A 26,747-nucleotide genomic window follows, 5' to 3' on the forward strand; every position below is an offset into this window, starting at 1 on the left:
CTAGTAAATTGTAAATTTCAATGTTTATAATAAATAATTAATACTAAAAAATAACGCTCTTGAATCATTTAATCTCGCGCAAAAGCATTACTATAACTTATTACGATTTGCGCTTTGAATAGTCGATCAACAGAGTTCAGTATAGCGAAAAAGTATCCAGTCCACAGCGATCGTCAGCGCTGGCAGCGTGCCGTCCGTACGGATGGCATAGGCTGCGAGTATTCAGCACTCTAAGGGTTAAAGAATAAAGTTCTTATTTATCTGGTAGACCATTTACAATTATTACAAAGTAAATTATTTTGGCGTGGCACCGTAACTTGGATCATAAGAGTTCATAGTATGTTCGATTCTAGTTGAATCTAATGCTTCAATCTAAAGAATATTGTCTTTAGTCTGCGGATCTGATCCGTCGTGTCAAGCAGTCGGTGCTACGACCGTTCGCGGAGAGACGCGTCAGCGAGAGGCGTAAATTCTCGCTACGATTCGGATAATCGACGCCGCGAATTAGTCGTTCCCCTGTTTCGAAGATAACAGAGCTGGTTCGATGAGTTTAACACTGAATTAACAGGCTTGACACAAACTGGTATATTTGACAATATTTAAAATAATATAATGAGCACGTCACAAATTATTTTACGGTTATATAATTAGTTTGTTAGTAATTCGACCCGACTTTATAATATTTCTTGATGTATTCGGTAAACTACGCGATTTTAGATTTATTTGTCAGAACCTGTCGATGCATAACGTTCGAATCCTCAAATGGTACTGATTGCCCTTCGATCTTTTCTTTGTCGTCTTTGGGAGACGACCCCCACTACGCTCGGGTCACGCCACCGTTCGCGCCTATGATCACGTATGCCATCTTCTTTGTGTATATGAAATAACGGACCGAAGGCGAATCGACGTTTCTAGAACTATGCGCTAGTCGTCGCTACATTGTGTATATTTCGCCGGTCCTATAAGACGATCTGTTTGCGGCAGTGTAGTACCACGAGCGACGGTTAGGGACACGGCCTATGGTAAGCCTCGTGGCGTAACAGTTGGGAAACAAATGGGTTTTAGTGGTTGTTAACTCTTAGATTATATCTGTTTCTGAACTTGTATATTTCTTCTTTGTATATCTCAAGGTCGCGATGTATTGTTTCCTTGGTAACATACCAAGGTGCATCTATTAAGGATCTTAGAGTTTTCGATTGGAATCGTTGGAGAATTTCTATGTTGAAATTCCCCATAGTTGGATCCTATAGGTCCGAACAGGTTTTAATATGGCTTCAAAAGAATAAAGTTATAATTTAATCGATTACCCGTAGGACTTGAAATGAAAATCTCGAGTTACGTCACCATGATTTTCAACCCGCCAAATATCTCGCGGGTTCAACATCGCTCACACGTATGACGCGTTTCATCGAGTGATCGCGTCATCGTATTCATCGAACCGTCGATATCTCGTGTCAGAAATATCCTTCTATCTCTTCATCTGTCGACTATTTCTCTTCTACCTAGCGGCTCAGTTTCTTCTCTGTCTCTGTCACCGGCCTTTCCCCAGCTTCGACCGGCTCTGGCGTTCTTTCGTCGGTTCGAAGGACGACCGCACGAGAGAATAAAGCCTATCCATACTCTCAATCTGTCAACCGCCTCCCACCCGGCTACACGGTACACATGGCGAATCAAGCGTTGTTATGTAAATATGGAAAAGGTTGTTGATTCATGCATGAGGAGGGCATGAATCTCGTTGTCTTGTCCGACGAGCCGTGAAACTGATGCATTTGTATCGCTAGCCTCTCTCGATCCTCTCTCGCGTATTGTGCTGTGGTACGCGTGCGTTACGTTCGCGTATCTGTTCCCCACACGGTTATTCGTGTCGAACGAGCGGCGTTCGTGAATTTCTATTCGTCGAACGAAACGAACGTACGTTGCCATTAGCCAATCATAGAAACAGCTAAACATTATGGAAACAATATACACGAGGCAGGTGGTTTCTTTTTGTTAATTTCTGTCCTTGTCCGACTCGAACCGATACGACGAAATTCACGACGGTTCTGTTAGAAAGATAGACTTGCGATTATAGGGCCATCAAGGAACCGAAATACAAGTTGAATTCCACACCTCTCGGGTGTGTTCACGAACACATTTATTTACGGCCGTGGCGAGTTTCGGCGCGAGTATACGCGCGGCATGTCGCGTGTGTGGATAGTCGCGACGACCAATAGACACCGCTGCTCTACGGCCGTGCAAGGATATTCACGGAGCCGCAATAAAGCATTTACCCACGCGTTGTGTATGCACATTTATCCTCATCCTCTGCGCGATATCGTTCGCGTATGCCTTCGTGCATACAATTGCATATCGTCCATCTTGGCCGCACATTGCAAATATGTATGAAACTGGCCTGTTCCTCGTGCTTCAGAAAGCGGCCGCTCGTGACGCCGTTCGCTTCATATTCGCTTGAAAACCCCAACTCGGTAATCGTTGCGGTTTTCCTCTCTTCACCTTTCATTATTTCACCGACGATCCTACGACTGATAGATGCTGATCCCTTAATCCGTCTATTGATAAAACATCGTTGAAATCAATCTATAAAGACTATTAATTATTATTAATTATTAAGACTATTAATAAAGACTAGTAGTCTCTAGACAGATTTTTATGTCCTGTTCTTAGCCTACAATTTTGGGTGTATTCTGTTTAATTTGATATTCCATTTTGTTGAGGTTAACTGACACAGCAACGAGCGGATGAATTTGTAATAGGAAAATATACTGAAATAAGTAAAAGTGCAGGTATAGTGTATGCCGATGCAGATCCTTTCAGTGTTACAATACAAAATAATGTGATAGGGAAGCAAAGGACATTGCCAAAAAGTGAACCTTAGTGCGTAGCTCTAGCTGAAGGCTACAAACAATAGCAACAGAAATCTATTTATTTATAGCTCTTTCGCTCTAGACTTTGTAATCCAAAACAAAATTTATATTCAAGGCCACAATAATATGGACCTCTCCATACTTTGAGCTTTTTCCACTGAATTCTATTCTTTCCCTAACAACAGTCTCCAGGCTACGGACATACAAAACAAAATATGTAGAGTTTTTCTTGAAGACTTGAACAAATCACTTCAACAAATTTGTTCGTTTAATATTTTCTTTACGGTGCCGTAATTAATATCAACAAATACTCAAGTTTGATGTTTCTCGGACGAGTGACGGTCGTTAAAGGAACTAAATTCTACAATTTTCACACGTTCCCCTGTTATGTGTAAAAAAGCGGCCGCTTAATCGGAAGGATCACGAAACGCTCGACTTGCGACGCGGCGCAGCGTAATCTCTTGGCGCGGAATTTCGCGATCGCGCGTCCGAAGTCTGAAGTATCCGGCGTATCTGATCGGAACTCCGGCCGTGTATAATGGAAAAACGTAATATTTGTTCGGTTGATGAGCACGGGTGAAATATAGCGCGGCTCGGGAATAGGTAACCGGAGGCCGGCGGGGTAGGAGTTAGAATGAGACCAACACGGGCATAAATCAACATTACTCTGCATTAGAGTAGAGTTTCCGGCGTAGCTACCTACTGGAGTTTACCAGCAAGGTAAACTCCGGCTAAAGGTGGCTACGCCGCATTACGTGTACGTACAAGCGCGCTCACACAGTAAACAACGCCAGTTCCCCCCCTCAACACGTATGCATTTTGCGCGTGTATCAGGTTTGCGGAGCCGACTCCAACCCTCTAACTTCCAAGTTACTTACCTACTTGCCACTTAGACGCCTCCCCCTCCTCCCTCCCCCCTCCCCCTCGACCAGTACGTAGCAGACTCTGCCAGTAATTCACTGTCACGTTTACAACGCCGGATCGGGACAGAGATATCTCTTTGGCCCGACTTCTTTTCCCTAACGATTGTTAATTAACCCTCGAGGAAGGTGTTGGAAATACATTACGGTTTTTCCTGTTGTTCGTCCTTGAAAAAAGGGGAACGTTGTTACGGTAGGCGACGATGATGAGGGCGATGGCGGAAGTTGAAAGGAGGAAGATGTCTCGAGGTTCAGAGTTACGTACATCTTCCCCTGGCCGTCTAATTTGCATCCATGGCGATTAACATAATCTGTATTGCGAATATTTATTTGGAATTAGCCGTGGCTTGCTCGTAACTCATGCAGGAATTAGTTAAGCTCAAGGATTTCGGGCTTACCAATCTCTGCCGCCTTTCGCGCTATTGCCTTCACCTTCGCTATGGCTGCCCGTTATCGCGCCATCCTTCTCCCGTCCTTTCACCTCCTTTTAACCCTCCGCTCTATCACCAGACGATGCTGAAGAGAAATTGCGTTTTAAATAAACAATCTTAGATAACTGGAACGTTAAATCATCTCTTTTGAAATATATAGCTTGCCGGAAATGGTTCTTCCGTTTTGCAAGGAAATAATAGACGCGCTATGCTTTTTTCTTTTATATTAGTTTATTGAATTATGCACGAACATAATAACAGAAATAAGGATCATACTTAATTCAATAAAATAATATTGCAGTACCGTGACTACTGTAGTTACTTCATTCATGATAAGTAGGTTGAACAGGTGCTAATTGTACAGAGAATAATGTTCGTTAAGCATGAACTAATATCGCAGCAAACGTATAATAATCAGCACGACTAAATAATTAATCAACGACTCGACTCTCATCAACGGGATCCTTTGACATCTCAACTCGTACTGTTGCTAATTCGTTCTTTGTCCCCTAGCAACCCCTTGTCCTTTGTCTTAGCCTGGCTACGTACGTGCTCAGCAACCCCCCAGGCCCCTCATCCATCATACTACAACATGAAACAGAAATTGTTCTTCGTCTATTATCGCCTTATGAAACGAAAGAAACTTTTGGAACAACCTAACATCATCCATACTCCTCATACGATCTAGCAATCTTAAACGGTCATCCATAGTTGCTTGCGTCTCATGTTGAAGGAAGAAAAACTTGTCACTAGGAGAAAAGTCAATGATCGAAACTGCGGACGTTTAATTGTCAGCGACGACGATTAAGAATGTCAATTTCCCCTGAACACGAGGTTCTCATAGTCCAAAGGATTGACAGGATAAAAATGCCCGTCAATCAGCCAGGATGGCATATGAAATTTACATATCGCGGAGCACGGGAATTCCGGCGCGGAATTAAGGCTGAAACGGGGCCCCAGGATCCGGACGTAGGATCGTGGAGCGGGAGAAGTCGCGAAACGAGGATGATGGATTCCCGTCAATTATGGAGGCAACATCGTATTGTTTTACCGTCCGACGGCAACATTGATTGATCGCTGCCGTAGTCGTGTAGATACTTGGCTTCGGGCCTTTTTGCGTCTCTCCGACCAACACACCGATCGCAGCGTGTGCATCAGCGGCTGGTTGCATGTGCCAGCGTGCACACCCAGCCGGTAGCGGTGCATCCGCGACGAGATGACCGCGGTGCGACTCATAGGATCAACCTACAACGCCTAACTTCTTACCAATCCGTCCGCTACAACCTGGACAAGCGCAGGTTCCAATTTCTCACTCGGCCGGGCCAATTGCTCTGGCTTTTCACAGCGTTGCCAGGAATTGGTGTTGGTAAGACCATTGCGCACGGTGATAAATACCTTGCCAAGGATAGAAGAAATCGATGCGTGTTCTCATGAAGAAATTGGGTTCGAACATGTGGGGGCATCGGTTTATTTGGCTTGGAAACCCTAATGGTTTGGACGAACTTCGTGGTTGGGTATACGACAGACGAAGGGCGAGAATTTCCTAAATATTTAGATGTTTAAACGGAGAAAGAAGTAGAGAAAAGATTGGGAGGAGCAGACTGCTGAGGAAAGAAAAGCGCTTGTTAGCTGACTCTATTTCTGTATGGTAGTCAGCAATGGGCCATTCATCAGGCGAGTTGTTAAAGACAAACTCATGGTATTCAGACGGCCTGTACTTGAAGTAGCTGTCAAGGTGCCAAGCGTTAATAAATATACTACCACCCCTTGGTAAGAGCAGATAGTCGAAATCGCAGTCTGTCTTGGCCGACACCGAACACGTTGTTATCCACCATATATAACGCGACCATCAGACGCCAGGATTCCTGCTTATCCTCTTTTCAATGTCGATTGTCCTTATAAAATCTCGAGTTACCGATTTTCATGTCTCCGATGTGTCCATCCCTCCGCGCTTGTTCCACTGTGTTGGAAACTGTATCTGTCGTCGGGTTCAAGATAAAAAGAAGAAGAAACGCGGAAGATATTGTTCACCGGCAACTGTCTTAGCAGAAACGCAAATTTAGCAGCGCGGAGATGACGCGTGCGAACGTGACAAAATCGCGTTGGTTTATAGCCGAACGTACGTACGATACAGCGTGGTCGCTCGTTGACTTCAGACTGGAAGCTTCTCGCTCTGTTCTTATTCCTTCCTTTGCACCCGTCCCATGCCAAGTTTCCCTCCGCCGAGGCTGCCATTCTTCTTTGCGGTTACCTCTCCGAGGAATAAACGCAAATTAGACGTGTCGAGCAATCCCCTCTTTGGTAAAAGATATTCCCCCGTAACGAAGATTAGAAATAGATTCGCGTACAACCGCCACCAAACTGTGCTTTATTTTTAGACAAAAATTCCTTCCGACCACTTTCCATCGGAACAGTAAAAAATCCAGCTCGCTTTTAGATCGCGATTTGTGGCGTACCGTTTTAGAGTTTTATGGGTTCGTTGCAAGATGCGCGCCATTTCGTCCAGGCCGTCACTACGAAGTTCCTTTGCTTTGCTTAAGGTCTTCAGATTCTTTGTCTCTTTGATACTGTTTGTGATAATCGCGATACTTCGACCGAGCCCAGAGTGTTTCACCCCGCGGCGTCCTTGAGAACTACGGTAGTTCTGACCACTTCCGCTGCACCACGTGCATTCCCATAAGTTTGTGTCTTAATAAGTCTCGGACTCTAATGCGAAGGGTGTGATTTCTAATAAGCCGTGGTAGATAAGCATCGAGTACAGGGCAATTCAAAAGCGGAAAGAACAGTGTAGATAAAAGTTGCATCTGAATTACCACCGTCGAATTATCGTGCGAGTCCATCCAGCTATCAAGCTGGCGGTCTTAAGCGAAGAAGAATAGAGTCTTTGATGGAACATTAAATTTTTATCGCTGTCCATTGCAATAACGTCGTACACCATCCATTATGTCGTTCTAATGACACGCTTTCGATGCCTCTCTCGAGACCATCGTTCAAATATGAATCAGGGCAAACGATTAAGCTTAGACACATCTTGGCTCGTACACGCGTTCCACGCCAATGTCGTTTCTCCAATGTTTTCAACTATCCATCCGAGCATTCGTCAGCGAATGCGTCTCGGTGACACACGCGAAGGAAATTGATCGACTTAAGCGCACACACAGCGTATCTGTGCCAAATCTTAAAGAGCTATGAGGCCGATCGTAACTGTCGGACATAAAGCTCGCCCCCGCGGCAACGACGCCGCTTGAAAAAGTGGCCGCCTAAAAGGGGTTGGGGTATTAGACGAGACGGCAGTATCACGGTATTCGCGTAATAATGTTCATGATGGACGAGTTCGCAGCGTATTCTTGGCAGCAACTTCGGCGGCTATCGAACGCAACGGAGGGGGTGGTTTGGGTTAGGTCTGAAGAGCGTGGCTGGGGCGCGAGTACGAGGTGGGGTGACACTCGAACGAACTAAGGATGGGGTGGGTTGTTGGCTGAAACGAGTGGCGCGGATTCGTACAGCCAGTAGGAAGTTCCGCGAACCGTTCTCCGCGTTTCTAGAGATTTTTCTGCCGCCTCTGGCCGGTGTATATTCCGTAGCGCGCCGGAACCAGACACCGCGGCCTCCGACGAGCAAAGCAAATATTTGGAGTCACGCCACTAAAAACTCGAGACCAGCCAACAGACGAGTTGATTTGTTTCCCTACGACGCCGCTTTCTTCGCTATTTTTTTTTTCTCTTCTACCGTCTACCGTCTCCTGACGCAGACATAGGCCTTCCTCTTCCACCATCTTTAACTCGAGCGCCATCCTCGCGATGCCTACGAAACTCGAGAACCTTGGAGCGTCCATCCGAAAATGACTTCTATAAGTCAAGTTAAAGGCAAACGCGCCCCCCACTCGGCTCGGCCGCTCTGTTTATCGGCCAACTTCTTTTGCCTCGCGAGAAACTGCCTATTCTACTGCCATCGATCGGCGAGCGTATCCCCTGCCGCGTCCTCGCGTACTGTTACGCGTGTTTCGCTTACGATATATCGAGTTCAGACCGGGCAACTGTAAGTTGATAAGTGTAGAAATTAATTGGAATTTATCGGTACAAAGGCGTAATTACTTATCATTCTGATAGCATCGACGCATTCTTCATACTCGCGTCGATTATTCTTTAATAAGCTGCATAAATAAAATCTTTATGCATTTTCTGCACGTGTAATGTGTATTAATTATTGCGCATACTTTATCATCTGATCTCCATAATATCGACCAGAGAATTAATTAATTAATCGTATTAATAATGTATCAATGGGAAGAGAATCGACAGAAATCTGAAAGAAGTGAACTTGTGTCGAGTACACCGTAATCTTCCCTAGATTTTTATCAGAAAAGCAAGAATATCGTGTTGCGAGGCTATTCAGTGCTTTAACCCTTTCGCTTCGGTAGCCCAGTCCGCAGAAGTACTGTCACTGAAGGGAAACTCGTGCGTGGTTGCTGTACATACGTTTCCCCGAGTCTTAAATGACAATAATCCTTGTAAAAACCGTTTCACTGTCAACGGATTTAGTGGATTTTTTCGCATGAAACGGTACACGATCGTTTGGATGTTTGAAATATATCGCGTGACACTTTTTGATGTTCCAACAATGAGCAACTTTAAGAACTGATTAACCCAATACGTCAATAAAATCCACGGAAAATGTTCTATCGATAATGAAAGAAATTGGCTGCAGATAGCAGCACTTGTATCTGCATCATTTAAATGGCGGATATTTGGGGCGCCACAGTCGACGCGAGAGGTGTAATTGATGTCCTGAGAAAAGATGTCAAACCAAAGCAAGTTTGCACTATGCTTGGACTTTGTTCGTTATACATACAGGAAATGAAAGCTTCTGTAACAGAATGCGCTTTGTGCAAATCTACTATATCAGTAATAGATGAATTTTCGCATAACAGCATTAGGAAAGTGTTGTCTAAAGTATGCAAACATTTACCAGCAGACAAAGAACATAAGTGCACTACCTTTATTAATTCGTATGGGCAAAGCACAATAAATATTGTCAAGAAGCGCGAAAATATTTACAAAATATGCAGTAAAATAGGTCTTTGTGCACCCAATTGTTCAATAGTATCTTTGGAAAATTCGTGTAATTCGAAAATCATATAAAGCACTGTGCATGGAGCCCTGTCTACTTGTGTTCTACTGATGAAACAGCCGGCGAATGTAAGGCTGTTGAACGTTGCAAAGAAAACGTATGGAAGGCCGATTTCCTAAACCTTTACAAATTGCAAGTCGATTCAACACTTCACCGTATCGAGCAAGCTACTATGCATTCTGCTTTCGCGTCAAATTGTGGAAAACTTGGACGAGAGTTAATTTCCTGCGCTCCATACACTGCGTACCGCTTTCTTCTTCGTCCTCCTTCGCTTTTAAAGGTTCATTTAAAGCCTATCCTTTACCCGTAACGAACCAACTCTTTCCGTCGGCGTTCTCGGTTACTCGCACCCTCGCTTCACCACTTAGGCTGGCTATAGAGGTTTTCTTTTTTTTACCACCCTTAAAAGCCGTGGCCTATTCTCTGGCGCCCCGTCTGAGCAAGCGACCTTCTTGCGCCACGGCGACATGTGTTTTATGAAACGAAAATTTTGCCCGGCCGCTTTAACACGATGAACGACACTACGGTGCTAAGGACAGGGGGACAGCGCTTGTTACCTTCGTCGTTCTCTCTTTACAGACGACATAAAGGTGGCGCTCAGCCGCGAGATGGGGCTCGTTATAATTGCAGGAAGCGTCCCGACGAAAAGTATACGCGCGTGCGAGCTTAGAGAGCAGCGCGGATGTTCATATCGGCGATTTATGCGAACCCGTTGATAAATGGCGGCTTCTGCTGGACTCTAGCGTTCGCTTGTCCCCTGGTGACGAACGAGCTCGGCCACTTGAATCGAAAGCCGAAACAATCATTTAAATTTAATTAAACCGGAACGAATTTACGCGGTCGCGCCACTGAGCGGGACGCTTTTAAATTCGCACGGTGGTCTGTCTTCGCCACGGTTATTTATGTTTTCCTCCGTAAACGACCGCCGTCACGCCACGCGAATAATCTTCCCTCCGTGTCTTTCTCCAATGAACTTTCAATCCGTTCGTACTCCTATTCTCCATTCGCTTTAGATATCATATTTTTCATTCGGTTGATGGACGGATGGAATTTTCATGTTTGAAGATGTGCGCTACCAAAGTCATTAAAAGCAAAGAGACCAGGCGGCGGTATCTTTGTGCGCGTTCGTATCCCGCGCGAAATTAATTAGTTAATTAAGCACCGAGCGATGGTGTCCATCCAATTAAATCCGGCCGGGTGAATGCGCAGACTCGACAACCGGCAGAAGCGGCTCGCGTTATACCGACAACTTTCCGGCCACCCTGGATTCCCCCTTGTCGTACAGAGAGCCCCTCTCGCGCACTGTCTTCCGCTTTCATCTTCGCACTCCATATCCACGTTCGAGTGCCTTATGCGCCGTGTAGTCACGTGTGCCACGTGCTTGCCATACCTGTGCGTCTGCTTGCAACCCTCGACACCGATGCGCAGGCCATGAAACTTCCTCGATTTTCCTCGTCACGCTGTTCCTCTGCGCGTTACGTGAAAGTATTCGTCTTGCAGATACGTACAAATAACGCTGGTCGAAATCCTGTAATTAGAAATATTTATCGCGTTGAGGAAACTCGTTTAAATTTAGTCCACAAAGACTGGCAATTATTACAAATTAACATGTTCAATGCGCAAGAGTTTCTACGATTATTAAACAAAAATTTCACCTGTGTTTTGTTCTGAAATGTCTACACGTTGGATGGTTGGAAAATATTGCAAAGAGACGTATATGTATCTATTGAGATATGCGAGGCGGTTGTTGGCGACCGTGCCCATGAGAAATACTCTTGATGTTCAACAAAAAGGTTCATTAAACTATTAACAATTAACAGAGACAATTAAAAATTAACCATCAACAGCAATTAATTACTAACCTTTCGCACTTCGCAGCTCGGGGCAGAATGAATCTTTGGTTCGAAACCAAACGGATTCTTTCCTTTGTTGCCCCTGCATATCCCCACTACGTACGCGTTTATTAGACGTCCGCGACGTTGCCGCGTATGCATTCTTCCGAATATTCGGCGAAAGAATCGTAGGGACATCGATGGTACATTAGGCACTTACGCTTTCGAGGTATAGCGCTTCGTGTCGCGAAGCCGTTGCAAAGTTCCGTGGTCGAGTGCCACCACATATGTATCATTTCATGTGTTACGCTAGGTTAGATGCGTAGTAGTAATACTCGTTTGTGAATATCGGTATGTGGAAGTATGTGTGTCTCGAAAACAAATGAACGTAAACAGTGGAGTCGGTTAGAAAGCGGTGAGACGCGTGCAAGTTCGTATCGATGAATATCCTTGCAATCGCTTATCAAACAAATATACAACTATTCTAATATGAATTCTAAGTATAAATTTAGTATTCCTGTACTATTATTTCGGCCATTAAGATGCAAAATTCTCAAGAGTATCGATAGCGCATTCAGTGTGTTAATACGAACTCGTCAGTAAATTAAATTTCGTCGATTAAAGATCGATTAAAGTCAGGATGAAAGCGTATCGGTTTCAAAGGTATTTATTATCACTCTATCGTGTTACTGGTTACTGGAGGGCGTACCACAAATCACTCTCGCAAATTCTTCCTTCCCCTTTCGAGTCCTCTTAATGGAGTGCTTCTTCGAGCCCCGCCACAGAAACGTTCCAATTTCACCGACCAAGTGGTTGATTAACGTGCGTTAATTATTTCTTTCGGCTCGGTTTTTACGAGACGATCGGTGGCCTGCCGCGTTCGTCACGCCTCCTGTATTGACGCAAGAGTTATTACTTCATAGCATTCCGGGCTGCTCGAACGCCACGGGATCGCGATGCTTGCGCGGAATGATCGATCGATGATCCTTAATTATTCTTCTCGACGGGTGAGAAAAACGACCGCCACCGCAACGATAAGGAACCCCGTTGTTTCACTTCACTCTAAACGCTATACTATAGTATTGTGTAGGAAGAAGTCTCGTTGGTGATTCAACTTCATTAGAAAACGTAGAAAGAAAAACGTGTCGATATGGTATCTAGTGTGAAGTGTTCCGGTTTCATTCTGAGGCTTTCAAGAGGTTTAGTGTTCTGGGAAAACACTCGTTCACGGCGCACGTCTATACAACTGCACGCTATAGCCAACTCCGCACACTGTAGTTACAAGCTAAGAGTAACAGCGAAACCTTCAAATTAATCATGTTATCTGAATTCAAACAACTTGAAACTACCCTGTCTGTCTTACTTTGCTGAAATATCAAGTTTCTACCCTTCTGTTCGCTAATCAAGTCGCTTGAGTTTAATTATCTCGGCTAATCTGCACCAGGCTCGAAGCAATAAGTTGAACACTTATAAGAAAATCCTATTGACGATTTTGTAAAATAATATTCCGCGTTATTGTAAATATTACATTTACCAAATATACCAGAATATTTCAATTAGTAGAAATGTTTTTTCTTTTATATTAGTTTGTTCATTAGATTCAGCTAGAACCAAACATACGATAATTATTTGTTATTCACGTTATAACACCACGCCGGAATAATTATAATTCTCAATGAGAATTCATTGTAAATTACTTGTAAATAAAACAAAAAATATTAGTTTGTTGAATCGTGCACGAACATAGTAATAGAAATAGAAGGAAATGGGTCATACCTAATTCGATGGAATAATATAAAACAAAATCGTTCATCTATCATCACCCTACGAAACGAAAGAAACCTTTCCAACGACCTAATACATTTACACCGCATCTATACCATAAACCAAGTATATATATCTCGTCAAATCTTGCCATAGAGGAACTCAACGAGACCTTCCTCGAATTATCCAAACGGTCAGTCTATAAACATCGCAAGATCTCTGGTCGTGAATGTATCGAGTGTGTCCCTGAAGCTTCGGAGGCTCCCTGAACGTGCGAATATTGCTAGAGGAGATTTAACGAGCGACGAGAGAGTCGGAGAACGAGCGTATCTATATCTATAGATAGCGTATATACCGTGTACGTGTATACCGTAGCGAGCGAACGAACGAACGAACGAACGGACGAACGAACGGACGGGTGAAAATGATGGGCCGAATGAAACTGGTGTAAAACAGCGGGTAAATTTTAGCGTGAAGAAACAAAGCGTTTGTTGCTGTTGGACGAGAAGAGAATGAAGAGCGCGCGCGCCATTTTCCGCAGGGAGGGGGTGGCTTGGGGCCGCTAGCGAGCGGAGAGAGGTGAATCGGCGGAGCGATTTGTCCCGTCTGTTAATTAGTGAAAAAACGGAGTATGAATCTCGAGCGATCGTATATTACCGCGGCCGTAATGGATGGGATTACAGCTGCTGTGTTAAATTAAACCGACCGGCGGCCGCGGCTACGCTACAGTACGTTATGTAGATATAGCTACACGCTAACCCGTAGCGCAGGGGGTTTCCCTTCCTCTGTCTATGTATTATCCATGTACAGCAAGTACCGTTACCTATAGTATTTTCCCTCGACTAGCCCGTCTCTGCCCCAAACCATCCCTTTCGCCCACCCGCTTATCCAAAGGTTCGCGTCCGACACAGAGGTGTTCTTCACTCGACACGTAGAATTCGAGGAAACCCGGCTACGTTACGCGTAATTATTTCCGCCGACATATTGGCGGTCCTTGCCTCGCTAGTTCGACTTGCGAGTAACTTTAGGGCACGTATACACATCCGACTTGGTTTGCGGATTTCCATGGAATTGTGCGAGCACAAGGAACCGTGTTTAGGTAATATCTGTGGCGGCACAAATACCACCACTCGACACTAAGTAGCGTCGGACGACGGCAGCGCAGTGGTTAGCGTCTTAGCTTACGAACGTTCGGGACCCGGGTTCGAATCCCGGCGATTCGCAGTTCGATTTTTCTTCCACGATTTTTAAATAACGAGAAAGTACAGCACAGTACCTCAGCAACGCGACATCCACAGGCAGCTACAATTATCACGGACAACACTTTACACCTCATATCTGCTAACGCGGTTCGACGTGAATTAATGCACGAGCCCATGTACGTTGATATGTTGTTCGAGTTCCGTGATTTTAGTGTTGCGAGCTTTCTTTGCGAAACGAATGGAGCGAGAGTTCCCTGACCGGTTGCTAGCGGAACGAATCGTGTCCACTGGCTTTTCTCTGACCATGATGATGCGACGAAAACGGGTAAATTGTGTGTATAGTGGAAAAGGGGGGTAGGTTGAAAAATATTCAGCGTACACAACGAGAATTCACCCTCCCCACGCCATGCAATACTACTACCCTAGCCTCGGTTGTTTTTGTTGCCTCCAGGAGGCTGCAGAAACCCGGTCTATCTCGTGCAATTGCGTGCAGCGACGTATCAGTCGTTAGTCAGCTCGCGGGTTGAAGGATGGAAAATGGCGATAAAGCAGAACGGCGCGAGAGTTGGCATGGCACTCTTCCGCGCAATTATTACGCAATAAGAGGGTGAAGCACGTGTTGCCGGTCCCTACTGTTTTGACCGGTTGGTGATTTACACGTCGCTTACCCAGATATATCCCGGCAATTAATTAACTTATCAATGGCTTGCGACCCCTGTTGCACGGAAGAGTTTAAACGGAGAAGCGAAACCGTGGATTTTCGATGGTTTCTACCCCATTAGGTTCGCCAGCTGTTGAATGCTCGCAACTCGAATCCTTTCGTGGATTATCGTACGTTCAGTTCACTCACTCTGTTCTTTCCATTCGACGTTATTTCAAAGGTTTCCGAGCGCGCATTGATTATTCTGAAGCGCCATAGTACGCGACAAGTATGAACATTTACGAGTCTCCGGGGGATGTAGAGAAAGCCGTTGGCTCCGTGACTTCGATGCCGGAATCCTTTGGCAGCGAATAACGGATCGACTGGTTATCTCGATAACACAATTAGGTGGTCGCGGTAACTCGGACCGGTTGGACAAATCTCTTTTATCTGCACGGAGAGGGGAAGATAGCGGAATTTTCTTGGTTCTGCACGGTACACGCTGCGCGTAGTAAGCAAGGGAACATTTACGTGGGCGCACTAGCTTGCGCGCGCGCGCGCGCGCGCACGTCCGAGAGGAGGAGGGTGTTCGAGAGAGGAGGGAACCTGGGAAAAGAAGAGAGAGCCCACGGAGGCAAGGAGAGATAGATTACTCCGCCATTCTTGCAATTTCCCTGTCGTATCGAGGCTCGTAAATTCCCGGTGAAATATGCGAAGGGGCGCCTGGTGCGGGCAGCACGCTGCTGCTCTGCTCTGCTCCGCTCCGTTCTCCTCTATCTCTCTTCCTCTCTCCCTTTTTCTCTCTCCACTCACCCGCACATTCGTCCACCCTTCTCACGCTGCCGCCCTTTACTCCCATGATAGGGGTTGCAAGGGGTATGTCTAGCGGGGCATAGTCCTCGGCCTCGACGTATCACCGTCCGGGGTGCGAAATATCCGGAATTAGCGTTATCTTGCGGATCGCCTTGGTGAATCCTGGATTTTCAACCGGCCACGTTTATCGGCCGCCATCGAGCTACCCACCCCACCGAGAAAAACGGCCGTTGCACATTTCGCAGTCGGCATTCACCGGTGCTAGAATATCCTCGAGTACCTACTCTTCTTCCTCGTAGAATGATTTGGAACGTAGGAAACCAGACGTCGATCCATCGTTCTCAGTTTTGTCATTAGCCCGCGACTATTTCCATCGAGCGAGCATTGTATTTTCATGTTTTACGCTGATACGTTCCAGTTCTCCCAATGGGAAATAGCTAAATCATTCGGATTGGCTGGATAGCGGATGTTGATACTGCAGGCCCAGTGTTATTGCTTATCTGAGGAGCGGCCTTTTTGCGCGATAGCGGTTTGCCTCGCCATAGGGCCAGGATCTAAATCGGAGGGTTGCCGGGACGAGTGGCTTTCAGATACAAGGGGGAGGTGTTTGTCAAGACGATAGTAGAGGGGAAAGTCTGCGGTGGCAGATAAGGGCGAAAGAAGTAGCGAACAGTTGTGGGGGTGGAAATGCTCGAGCCACTTTTTCGTCGCTGGAGAACCAACAGAGGGAAGAGTAGCGGAGCTTATATCACCGCAGCCGCGACTGCAATTCGGCCCCTATATTTAATTTCGCTGCTTCGGGGATTGTGGATGGCGTAGGTGGTAGAAGCGGTAGGGCGAGTAAGAATCGTCGTTTAATCTAACCGTGATCCTATCTTCCTGGAATTTATCATTCGATAAATTGCCTGCGTGTCCCCTGCTACGTCGAACTCCTCGCAAGATCTTGTCCCGCCGATACCTCGAGGACGCGTGCGTGATACACTGTTCCTATGATATTGCGTTCCTGACTCAACAACCACAGGAATCTCGGTAGAGAGTCGAGAAATACACGGTAAAAGGAGCGATATTTAGGTGGTAATGGTTTCTGGAGCTCGCGGATGGTCCTTGAGATGGAGTAATTGGTGGTTTATGAATCGTAGTGCACCTCATCTGGCTTCCTCTGGTCCGTTTTGGCCGGGTCCAGCGCGGGCCACGACTATTTCCGCGTGATTCTCACACCCTGCTTTGCTCTTAACTTAATGTTGTTTCCCTCAGTCCATTAAAAGCTACGCCACTCGGCTCGTTTCACTTCCCACACTGCGGTTGCGGCCTTGTGGTCGCACTTGCTTCGCCTGCCTTCTCCCTCTTTCGCCAGAGCGCACGAGAAGTCGTGTTCCATTACCCTCTATGCCAACCTGTTCTTCTTACCTGTTTCCCCTTCTTGCGATACCAACGAAAGTGTGCTGAACTTTTTGCCCCGGCGCGCGCCACCGCTTCTTACCACCAACTTACTAAGAATAATAGTGTCGTATCACGGCAGAGCTTCCTGGTCGCGGCGCTCAAATTTAATTAACACGGTGTCACTGAAAAAACGGTTCGTCACCCGAATAGGACCTCGTCGTTGATCCCTTTCACCTAACATTACTACCTGTAATCGTTATAACAAATTTATTCATTGCTCTAACCTTATTCATTTTTGGCATCTGTTTTTCTTTACTCTTCTTGGTAATCCTGAGCCTCGATATGTACGATACTGCAACACGAGTTTGTGTAACACAGCATTCTTCAGGAACCTGTCATTATATGAGAATTGTCCTTCCCTTCGTGTCGATGTTCGATAAATATTGTAGGACTTTTGCATCTATTTAGAAAAGGGAAATTATGGTTATTTAACGTCATTGACAATGTGCTACAACTAAGACAGTTACATAGCTTACAACTCTCTTTCACGCGGACCATCCTCCTCGACACTCTCTGACTTCTCAACTCACGACTCCCTGTTAGTTCGTCTTTCTCCCTTAAGCATCCCTTTGTCTTTTCTCACAGCCCCAACACGTACGCGTTCCGCAACGGTCAAACGGCCAGGGTCACGTAGGTCTTCTTTCCGCGCGACAATTCGACCGAAGCAGCGACGACACATTGATGGGCCTGTCAGCACTTAGGCTTCCTCGCAACATTGTTCGTGATTCAGCCGATATTTCTTAGGTCATTCGTCTGCGATACTGCGATATTCGTGTGATGTTAAAGTTAAAGTAAACGGATCAGAGTTATCCGTTTTCCAAGGTCACGAGTATATCTTGATAGGAGAATTAGCAACGCCGGTCTATCGCGTGTTCGTCAACAGCCATCATATTTTTAACGAACCGCTGTGAAAGACGCGAGGCTCACTGTTGTAGCGGCCAGGGGATCCGTCATTTCGTAGCTCCAAGTCCTTCCACCGCGTCCATCTCGTTATCACCGGTCAATAGATCACCGGTTGTATCGCGACGCGTACGTTTCAATCACTCAACACGTTTCGCGATTTTCGCAACCTGTCGGCGAGGTACGTTCGGGCAATCTGAATTCTCGCAGAGATCCAGTTTAGAAGCGATGACAGTTATGGATCTCGGCATCGTAACGCCGTGCCAACCGGTGATGTCGTTTGTCATCCCTGTGCCACCGTATCCCTCCCTCCCTGCCGCCCTTCTCTCAGCCTGTCAAGCGATAGAGGGGTGTCGGTCGTAACAGCGCGCCAGGATACAACCGAGCAGCCCCAGAACGCGCGTTAACGTTCTACACGTGCTCACCTAATCCTGAATACGGAGTTTACTGTTACGTAATGCACCGCCACCGTGTTACCGCGCACCAGGTACGATATCAACCCCCTTCTGTTTGGCCCATCTTCATCCCTCGCCACCTGTCTACAATCGTCCTCCAGCCTCTCTTCTCTACACCATGCCATGTGTACACAGAGTGGACCCAGTCTGACAGAACTCGCAATACGCAGTAGTTAATATACTGGTTTCTCGTCGTTAGCCGAGACAACATTATATCTCGGCAACCGAGGCCGTGGTTGTCGCGGTGTAATTCTAGCTGGGCCAATCAACCATCGAGGCAAAGCTCGCCGCGAATTCAGATTGATGCATCCGACTAATTGCGCCGGCCAGTTACTTCGACAGCGATGCTGCGGCTCGCGCTGCCACCGTGTGATCGCACTTGTTCGCTACAAGATCTGATCTGTGTGATACCTGAAAGGAAGATTCTCTTTGCGGACTGTTGTATTGGGTTGGCAACTATGTGACTGCGGATTTTATCGTTAGACGGTAATGACAAAATCCGCAGTCACTTAGTTGCCAACCTAATATGATACATTTTCCACTTTCGCACGACAAATCGCCTCTTCCATTTGTTCTTGTGACCCGTTTTCATAATTCTTTTTTCCTATCGTTCTACAAGTGGATAACTGTGACGAGACGGACAAAGAGGAAGACATAATGGAGCTATTGGGTTGGCAACTAAGTGACTGCGGATTTTGTCATTACCGCCTAATGGCAAAATCCGCAATCACATATTTGCCAACCCAATACAACAGTCTGCAAAGAAAATCTTACTTTCAAGTACCATAGAGATCAGATCTAATGACAAAAGCTGCAATCACTTAGTTGCCAACCCAATGTGATACATTTTTGACTTTCGCACGAGAAATTGACTCTTCCATTTATTCTTCTAATTCGTTTTCATAATTGTTTCTTCCTATCATTCTAAAAGTGGATGATAGTAACGAGACAGATAAGGAGGGCGTTGGAGAAGCAATCGTACTATTGGGCTGGCAACTAAGTGATTGCGGATTTTGCCATCAGGTGGCAATGACAAAATCCGCATTAATTAGTTGCCAACCTAACCTCAATACAAAACCTTAGCCCAACCTAACCACAATACAAATCCTTACCCCAACCTAACCTCAATACAAATCCTTACCCCAACCTAACCTCAATACAGAACCTTAGCCCAACCTAACCCCAATACTTTCGCACGAGAAATGGCCTCTTTGTTCTTGTAACTGGTTTTCATAATTGTTTTTTCCTATCGTTCTAAAAATGGATAATTGTAAGAAAACAGATAAAGGGGAAGAAATAATCGAACTACTGGGCTGTCATTGCCACCTGTCATCAATCCAATAGTTGGTACTTTTTGACAAATTTGCAGCATCGCAGTTTCTCTGCTTTATACCGATTCTCTTGGATTCTTGTCAGAAACGATAATCGACATTCTCCAAGAGCGCGTACTTGGGATTTTTCGAACGTGTTTCAACGTAGATCCACTTCTTGCACGTTCTCATTTTCTAGAATCCCTGTTGCAAGTGACTAAATATTCCTCGTTTTAGATTTTATTCCGTTCTAATCGCGCGCAAACGAGATCAAAGGACATCCTTGCAATTAACGATGCGAGATATCCGAAGGAACGATAAAAAAGTTAGTCGCAATAAAATTACCTAGCAGAGTAATCTCCAAGCTGATGCCTGCAGCTGTCTTTTTTAAGGAAGCGAAACGGTCGTGAGAAGCGTGAAGAGAACCGGACTCAACATCTTCATCCCGTTTCGCTTCTATCGCAGTTGATGACCGGTTGCTCGTAACGGGCTTCTATCGATCCGATAATACCAATTCGAAAATTACGGGATTTAGGGAGCCATTTAACTGTGGGAAGCATATTCAGCATCGTGGATTTTGCATCTCTCGACACGCGAGCAATCGAAAAGAGATTCGTTCTCCATCCGAGGCCGGACACGAAAAGAGGAGCCGCCGTGACCGTTAAAAGATAACCCAGTCGAAAGTTTAATTCGGCTGCCTTTGATATTGACGAGTTAATTAAATCTTTCTTTTTTTTTCCAACTTAATCAACCTATGACGATGAGAATAAAAAATCGCAATTCCGTTTCGAGTCAGCGCGTGCTAAATCGCAATTACGCAACCGCTACATGGCTACAACGTTTTACATAAAATTCTAACTGAACTGGGAAACGATGCTGCTCACGACGAAACTTCGGTTGACAGTGAGTGACGAATGGCGCGTTCACCGCGCTGTCTATGATTGCTTAATTCGCATGCCGATGCTCGAAACCGGCTAGGGCTAGTCAGTTCGTTCTTATCGCGATCTTACTTAGTTGAATAATAATTAACCTCGCCGGCTCCGAGTTTCCTTCTTATCGTTGCAACTGTCTCGACGTCGAGTGCGCTTTGTCCACGATAAGCGTATCCGTGTTGAAAATCAAGCACTGGTCGAGTACTATCGACGAAACTCAAACATCACTGAACATCGTCGAACATATATTTCGTTTGGGAAATAAATCATCGTTTTCAAATTTCTATTCGGCTCAACTGAAATTCGTCCGAAAGAAAAGATGGTCGGCTGGCTTCTTCTCTGTTTACCCTCGAAATTTTCCATCCATTGAATTTCCATTCCATACGTATAATAACGTTTAAATTATCGCGAGAAATCGAACCTACCAAACAATTAAAAGTGAACCCTTTCGAATGTTTTTTCATCCCTTTGTGAATATCGTGCTAGCGCATATGCCAGCGTCGGAATAGAGGCGTCGGGACGTTGGAAGATGGACCGTTGGCATATAAATGCTATTAATTTAAGCAAAGGAATGCATCGGCCCGTGAAAAGACTGTGCGTGCGCACGAATAGGGAAAAAAGGAAAATTACGTTGTGCTCGCATGGTTACGAGGTTTCGTAGGGTTGCACCCTGGGGGCTATTGTCGTCGGATTCCATAGTGGCAGGAAGCGAGCGTGCAACCATAATCTATTTAGAGGAGGGTTGCGAGGCGTACCGTTCTAGGCCCAAACTCCGCCCTAATACTTTGGGAAATAGTGAAAAGTACTAGGTGCTCCGGCAAGACGATAAATTTCGGCTCATTAAATATTCTAATATGCGCTCACCCCTAAGCGGTCATGGCCACGATATTGACTCGAAGAATTCACGTAATTCGGTAGCCAACGATGGAATTACAAATTGAAATTAAAGACAGCGGAGGGAGGGGTGCTTCCGCGTGCGAAAGTTATTGAAATTTTTCACTGAGCTGATATTACGAAACGGCGTGAGCTTCGTGATTAAATTTCTGTCGAATCTTTTTTATATGATAATATAAATGATAAAAATTCGCCTTCTCTACGTTACGAATCTACCTCTTGTTTAATATTATACGAATCAAGTTTATAAGAATGTTGAGAATTTTGGATCTTAACTGTCGAAATAATGCTACAGGAATACTAAATCTACGCTCAGAATTTATATTACAATAGTTATACATTTATTTGATAAGCGATTGCAAAGATATTCATCGATACGAACTTGCACGCGCCTCACCTTCTTCCGTAACAGACTGTGCACTGAACAGTTTGCGTTCATCTGATTTCGGGACGTACTTGCACACACACGTACTTGCACACACTGATATTCACATACAAGTGTCACTACTACGCAGCTAACCTAGTCTAGCAGATAAAACTATAGATATCTCGATAACGAAAAAGTATGTTGTGAAAATGAGAAATAAAATTGATTTTTTTCTTAGACACTTAATTATCAGATGCTTAACAGAACTCTTCCATCTACCGATCGTCCTATTTGAACATCTGATAAAAATGAAAAAAAATGTTTTCTTGGAAAAGGAACGGTTTTAATGAGCCGTTCGTGGGGCCCGAATCCGGCGTTCTAGACGAGGGCAAACGGTTCTAGGTAAGCGGCGAGCGAGGGGAAAAAAGGCAACTCGATGCGTCGGATAACGTAATGCAGGAATGTCGCGCTTCTGGTTTTTTTTCGTCGCCGCTAAGTAAGAATGAAAGCGCATGGCCAACGTGTAACTATGCGAGGGAAATATGGCAGAAGGATTCTCGTCCCCGGTCATTACGAATCTCCTACTCGATGAACGTTTTACACATTCGTCTGTCAAAATAATTCTTTCGATCTGAAATAATCTCTGAGGAAGAATTTTGAAAATAGTAACTGCGATTCTACGGAACTCGCATCTATTTAAAATAAATGTCGCTCACACGGTGTTCTTGTCTTAAATCTAAACCTTCGTGGCTAAAGTTTACGTACTCTATGCAGTAAAATATACCCGAGTACCTTCAGGGCCACGGAAAAGTCGTGTACGGACAAAAATAAACATAAACGAAAATAGAAGAAAATAAAAGTTACGTAGATATCTGGTGGAAGAGTTAGCTCGTGGTGACACGTAAAACACACAAGCTTCGATCTCGGTTCCGGGACAATTTCGTAAGCCCCACCCCGACAACCCCTACCCTTCTATTCTAACCAGTCCCCCTTTTACCCCCGTCAGAAAATCCCATCATAGCAGTCGGGGTAGAGCGGGTCCATGGCACGTTGGGTCCACCATAGTAAATCAGGCAGTCGCAGGCGGTCCTTCTGATCCGGCCGAGCCGGGCTGCCGTAAGACGCGTCAACTTAGCCCGTCCTACTCGCGCCATCCACACGAAAGTAGTGAAATAACTCGTCTAAGTAACTCTATCTACCCCGTGGAATCGCTTATGGCTCATAAACGCCTCGTAACTTAGCCCGGTGGCACGCGCCCTTGAGAAATACTGCCGTGCACCACAGAGAGAAAAAGAGAGAGAGAGAGAGAGAGAGGAAGAGGGAGAGAGAAAGGGTAACGGTCGCAGTGTTATCTATTACCGAAACGCGCGCACAGTTCGTTCCGTCGTAGAATATGCGACGGTTTATTTTTTACCGCGTGTGACGAGTGACCGACATATCCGCGAAATCTTCTTCCATGTGGTGATGCTGCATAGAACACGATTGCTGTGTTAATTCACGCAATGGGACGCATCGGAAGCAGGTAATCGATGGAGATTTGGAATTTAATAATTCATTAGCTTTGTCTTCTTCTTTGTTGTTTATTTGAAGGAAGGAAATTGTGCGTGGGATATTTTAGAAGTAAAGATTTTCCTGGCCTTTTAAAGATCGCATTATTAAAAGCAAATATAGATTTATGATTTTTTTCATTTATTACGGTTGTTTCCTGTGACGTCGGGTATTTGACCTTGGAATATACAGCCACCGTAGAAATTTTCCTTTGTACTTTCTATCTTTACATAGATATTCTATAGTAATCATTTATTTTTCTCTGGCGAAATTACCAAAAATTCATGCACCTCGGCTAAATATTATTTTTCAACCGGTTTATGTAATCTTTACTCTCGTCGATAAATTACGCGGCCCACCAAATGTAAATGGGGTTTTTCGACACGCAGGGCACGCACCCCCCGCTTTAATTCGCCGCGCAAATTCGCGAAAGTTCATTTACGACAGATCCGTTAAAAACACGGGATAATAGCCCGGTCGAAATGAATCATCGACGGTGGCCGAACGAACGGCTATAGAAATTAATTAAAATTAATGAAGCGTAAACGGAAGTAACGATAACATGACGGATCGACGCATTTACAAGCAACCTACCCTTCCCACTCCGCAATTCTCATAGTGTTAACGGCACGCGAATTTTGCGATCGTTTAATTTACCTCCATTGACAAAACATCAGCTCGCCTCTTTCCAGCGACGCCCGATGAATAAGGTTCTTCGTCCGTGTAATTTCGAGGTTAGAATTTTGTTACGTTCGAAACAACTCGCATAGTAAAATATCGAATATTAAATAATTAATACAGAAATATTTCAGATGAATTATTAAACAGACGAATGATAAAATCGCAATAGTCAGTGTACATTAAAATCATTTTAAATACCTGTACAGAGATATTATATGCCGGTCGTAAACGTCGCTCGTTCGATGTGTTCAACTCTACGCTTGCTAGTCGACTGTGTAATGTCGTTACAATGATCGTTCTAGAGAGCACGTTCGTCTATTCGTATCGATCGGTGGTATTACAAAAACTGTAAACGTATCTGCGGTGTACGGTTACGAGTAACTGCGACGATGTTTCGCTCGGAGTTTGTTTACTTTAAGCCTAGCGAACCAAAACAACGTTGGCATAACACTGTGAGTCTCTTTTTATTGGAATCTTTCGTTCACTCGCGTGCTGCTACATGTTCATATTGTTTACGTAGAATTTAGAACATATTATATTATCTGTAAATAATGCTTATACGATCCTGCTGCTTTCGTTTTAACCAACGAAAGGACTGCTAATATTCTGAGTGAAAAATTACGAATATTACGATTCTTTAGCGTTCTTCTTACATTGCACCGCCATGTCGAGTGTGACTCGACGTCAGTTTTTATCTCTGGTCGAGTCTCGCCTTTTTCTACGAAACGTACGAAAGAAAGGCTATATCAATATATACCATACACTTAAAAATTACAAAATACAACAATAGCGTGAATAAAATTGATATTTTCTTTCAATTGTCTTATTTTTTAGTCGAAGTAAATTTCAAATAAAACACTTAACGGAACGCTAAATAAAATAAAATTCGGAGTGCAAGGAGTTAAAACTTCTTCTAGCCAAAGGAAGATACAATTTGAAAGTGTCGCAAAGGACACAGGACGAAATAATTCATAGAATGTTTCGTCTAAGACACTGAGATATACATAAAAATGTTTTCCCTCTTCTCAAATATCTTTCAAGCCACATTAACGTCCGAACTAATATATAAAATTATAAAAAGACATATTTGACATATTTAAAAATTTTTATCCTCGGAATGATCTAACCGTTGCGTCTATAATACCATGAACTTCTAATCTTCGGAAACGCACGTCCAACAGAACCAGAAAAACAGTGATGCACAGTACACAAATTTTCGGGTAGTTCGAAAGTTTCATCACACCGACGGTGGTGGTGGACGCGTGCTATATACACGGAGGTACGAACAGTCGCGTTTCCGCGTATATAAACGCGATACGTGTCCTGCGTTTACACCGTTGATGTATGTTCTCGGCAGCGATCGATCTCTCTCACACGAACTGCTAATTGTGCGGCATCATAACTCTCTGCGTGTGCTTCATCCCTCTCTACCTATTCCTATCTCTCTCTTTCTGTCTCTCCTCTCCCGCCTCCTACCCCCATCATACGTACACATACACGTGCACCAACATACCATTTCCCCACTCTTCTGCACTTTATACAACCGCGTTAGAAACCCGTGTATTATTTCTACGCGTACGTAGGTGTGCGAGCGTGCACGCTCGAACGCGAATAAGAGTTGCACCGGTTACACGGTGTAACGCCGCTATTATAGTTGCTGTGTAGTGAACGGCCGAAGAGAGATGGCACGACGACGGGGTGAACACCGCGGGAGTACATTACTGTAACGTTGTTTACGGGGTGGCTCGACAGTCTTTCGGCCCATTGCCGATTACCGACTATCCCATTTCGCTTTATCATCCGCGCTCGACGAGGTCTCCACTTAATTGCTCGGCAATTTTTTCAACATCGAGCGCGATTACCTTGCCGCACAGAAACGGACCAAAACGTAACGAAGAAATCATGTGTAACCTGTTTCAAATCGGACACCGTTTAACGATACCGAATTTTCTACAAAACTTTTCTATAAACTTTCGTGAAAGCACTGATTGCGGATTAAATTACTTTCGACAGCTTCGTCTATTTCCTCTTGTAATTACCAATGGTATGAGGGACTGTTCTCGATTCCCGTTTGCCAATCGTTTTACCAGGATCGCTGAATTACGTATCGTGCTCTTGTTCCTTAGGCGACCCGAAATTACGCCGTTCGAAACTCAATTCTCCGTATCAATTTGCTCCTACTTTACCATTCCATGTCTCTTTCCCCCTTTTATTCTCTATCTGGCTTCGGCTTCACGTTGAACTCCATTACCCTCGTTTTCCGAGAAGAAAGTTTCCATGAGTCGGCGCCTATGAGCGCTGGCAGATAGAAAAAGGAGGGTTGGCTGACAGTAAGAAACGGGAGGAAGAGGCGCGGGCGAATAATAAAAATCGCCCTCGTAATTCAAGCGAAGGATCCTGGCGCGGGATAAGAAAGTATCGGAGGGACGAAGAGGGTGAAATCGCCTCGAGCTTCTTATCTCACCGCGAGGGTGACATTAGCGTTAGCACGGTAATTCTCTGTCTTGGTTGGCGTGTGCAGTGTAGCCCGGGTAAAGAAGTCACGCTGCCATCTATGGTCGACTTCATCCACGCTACAAGGGCATTATAATTCGCGTAATTCGTTAAATGAAGGGCTAGCGGGG

At 44.9% G+C, this 26,747-nt stretch overlaps 1 protein-coding gene and 1 long non-coding RNA gene across 4 annotated transcripts in view; one reads left to right on the top strand and one right to left on the bottom strand.

The window, feature by feature from the left end:
* The window catches only part of LOC122577273 (homeotic protein antennapedia-like), a 167,005-nt gene that overhangs the window by 20,649 nt on the left and 119,609 nt on the right, over positions 1–26,747 (top strand). The window contains exon 1 of one of the 3 annotated variants that reach the window (XM_043748496.1): positions 23,300–23,416. The exons of the other annotated variants lie outside the window; for them this stretch is intronic. The gene's annotated coding sequence lies outside the window, so the exon portion shown is untranslated. Of the gene's footprint in view, positions 1–23,299; positions 23,417–26,747 lie in introns of those variants that run through there. 3 annotated transcript variants of the gene reach the window in all.
* Positions 3,867–11,453, bottom strand: LOC122577277. Its single transcript, XR_006320193.1, has 4 exons — positions 11,001–11,453; positions 10,736–10,873; positions 4,183–4,300; positions 3,867–4,095 (listed from the first exon to the last, which is right to left on the bottom strand). It is a non-coding gene; the product is annotated as an uncharacterized LOC122577277 (long non-coding RNA).

The sequence above is a fragment of the Bombus pyrosoma genome, linkage group LG18, assembly GCF_014825855.1.
Source record: "Bombus pyrosoma isolate SC7728 linkage group LG18, ASM1482585v1, whole genome shotgun sequence".
Lineage (NCBI taxonomy): Eukaryota > Metazoa > Arthropoda > Insecta > Hymenoptera > Apidae > Bombus > Bombus pyrosoma.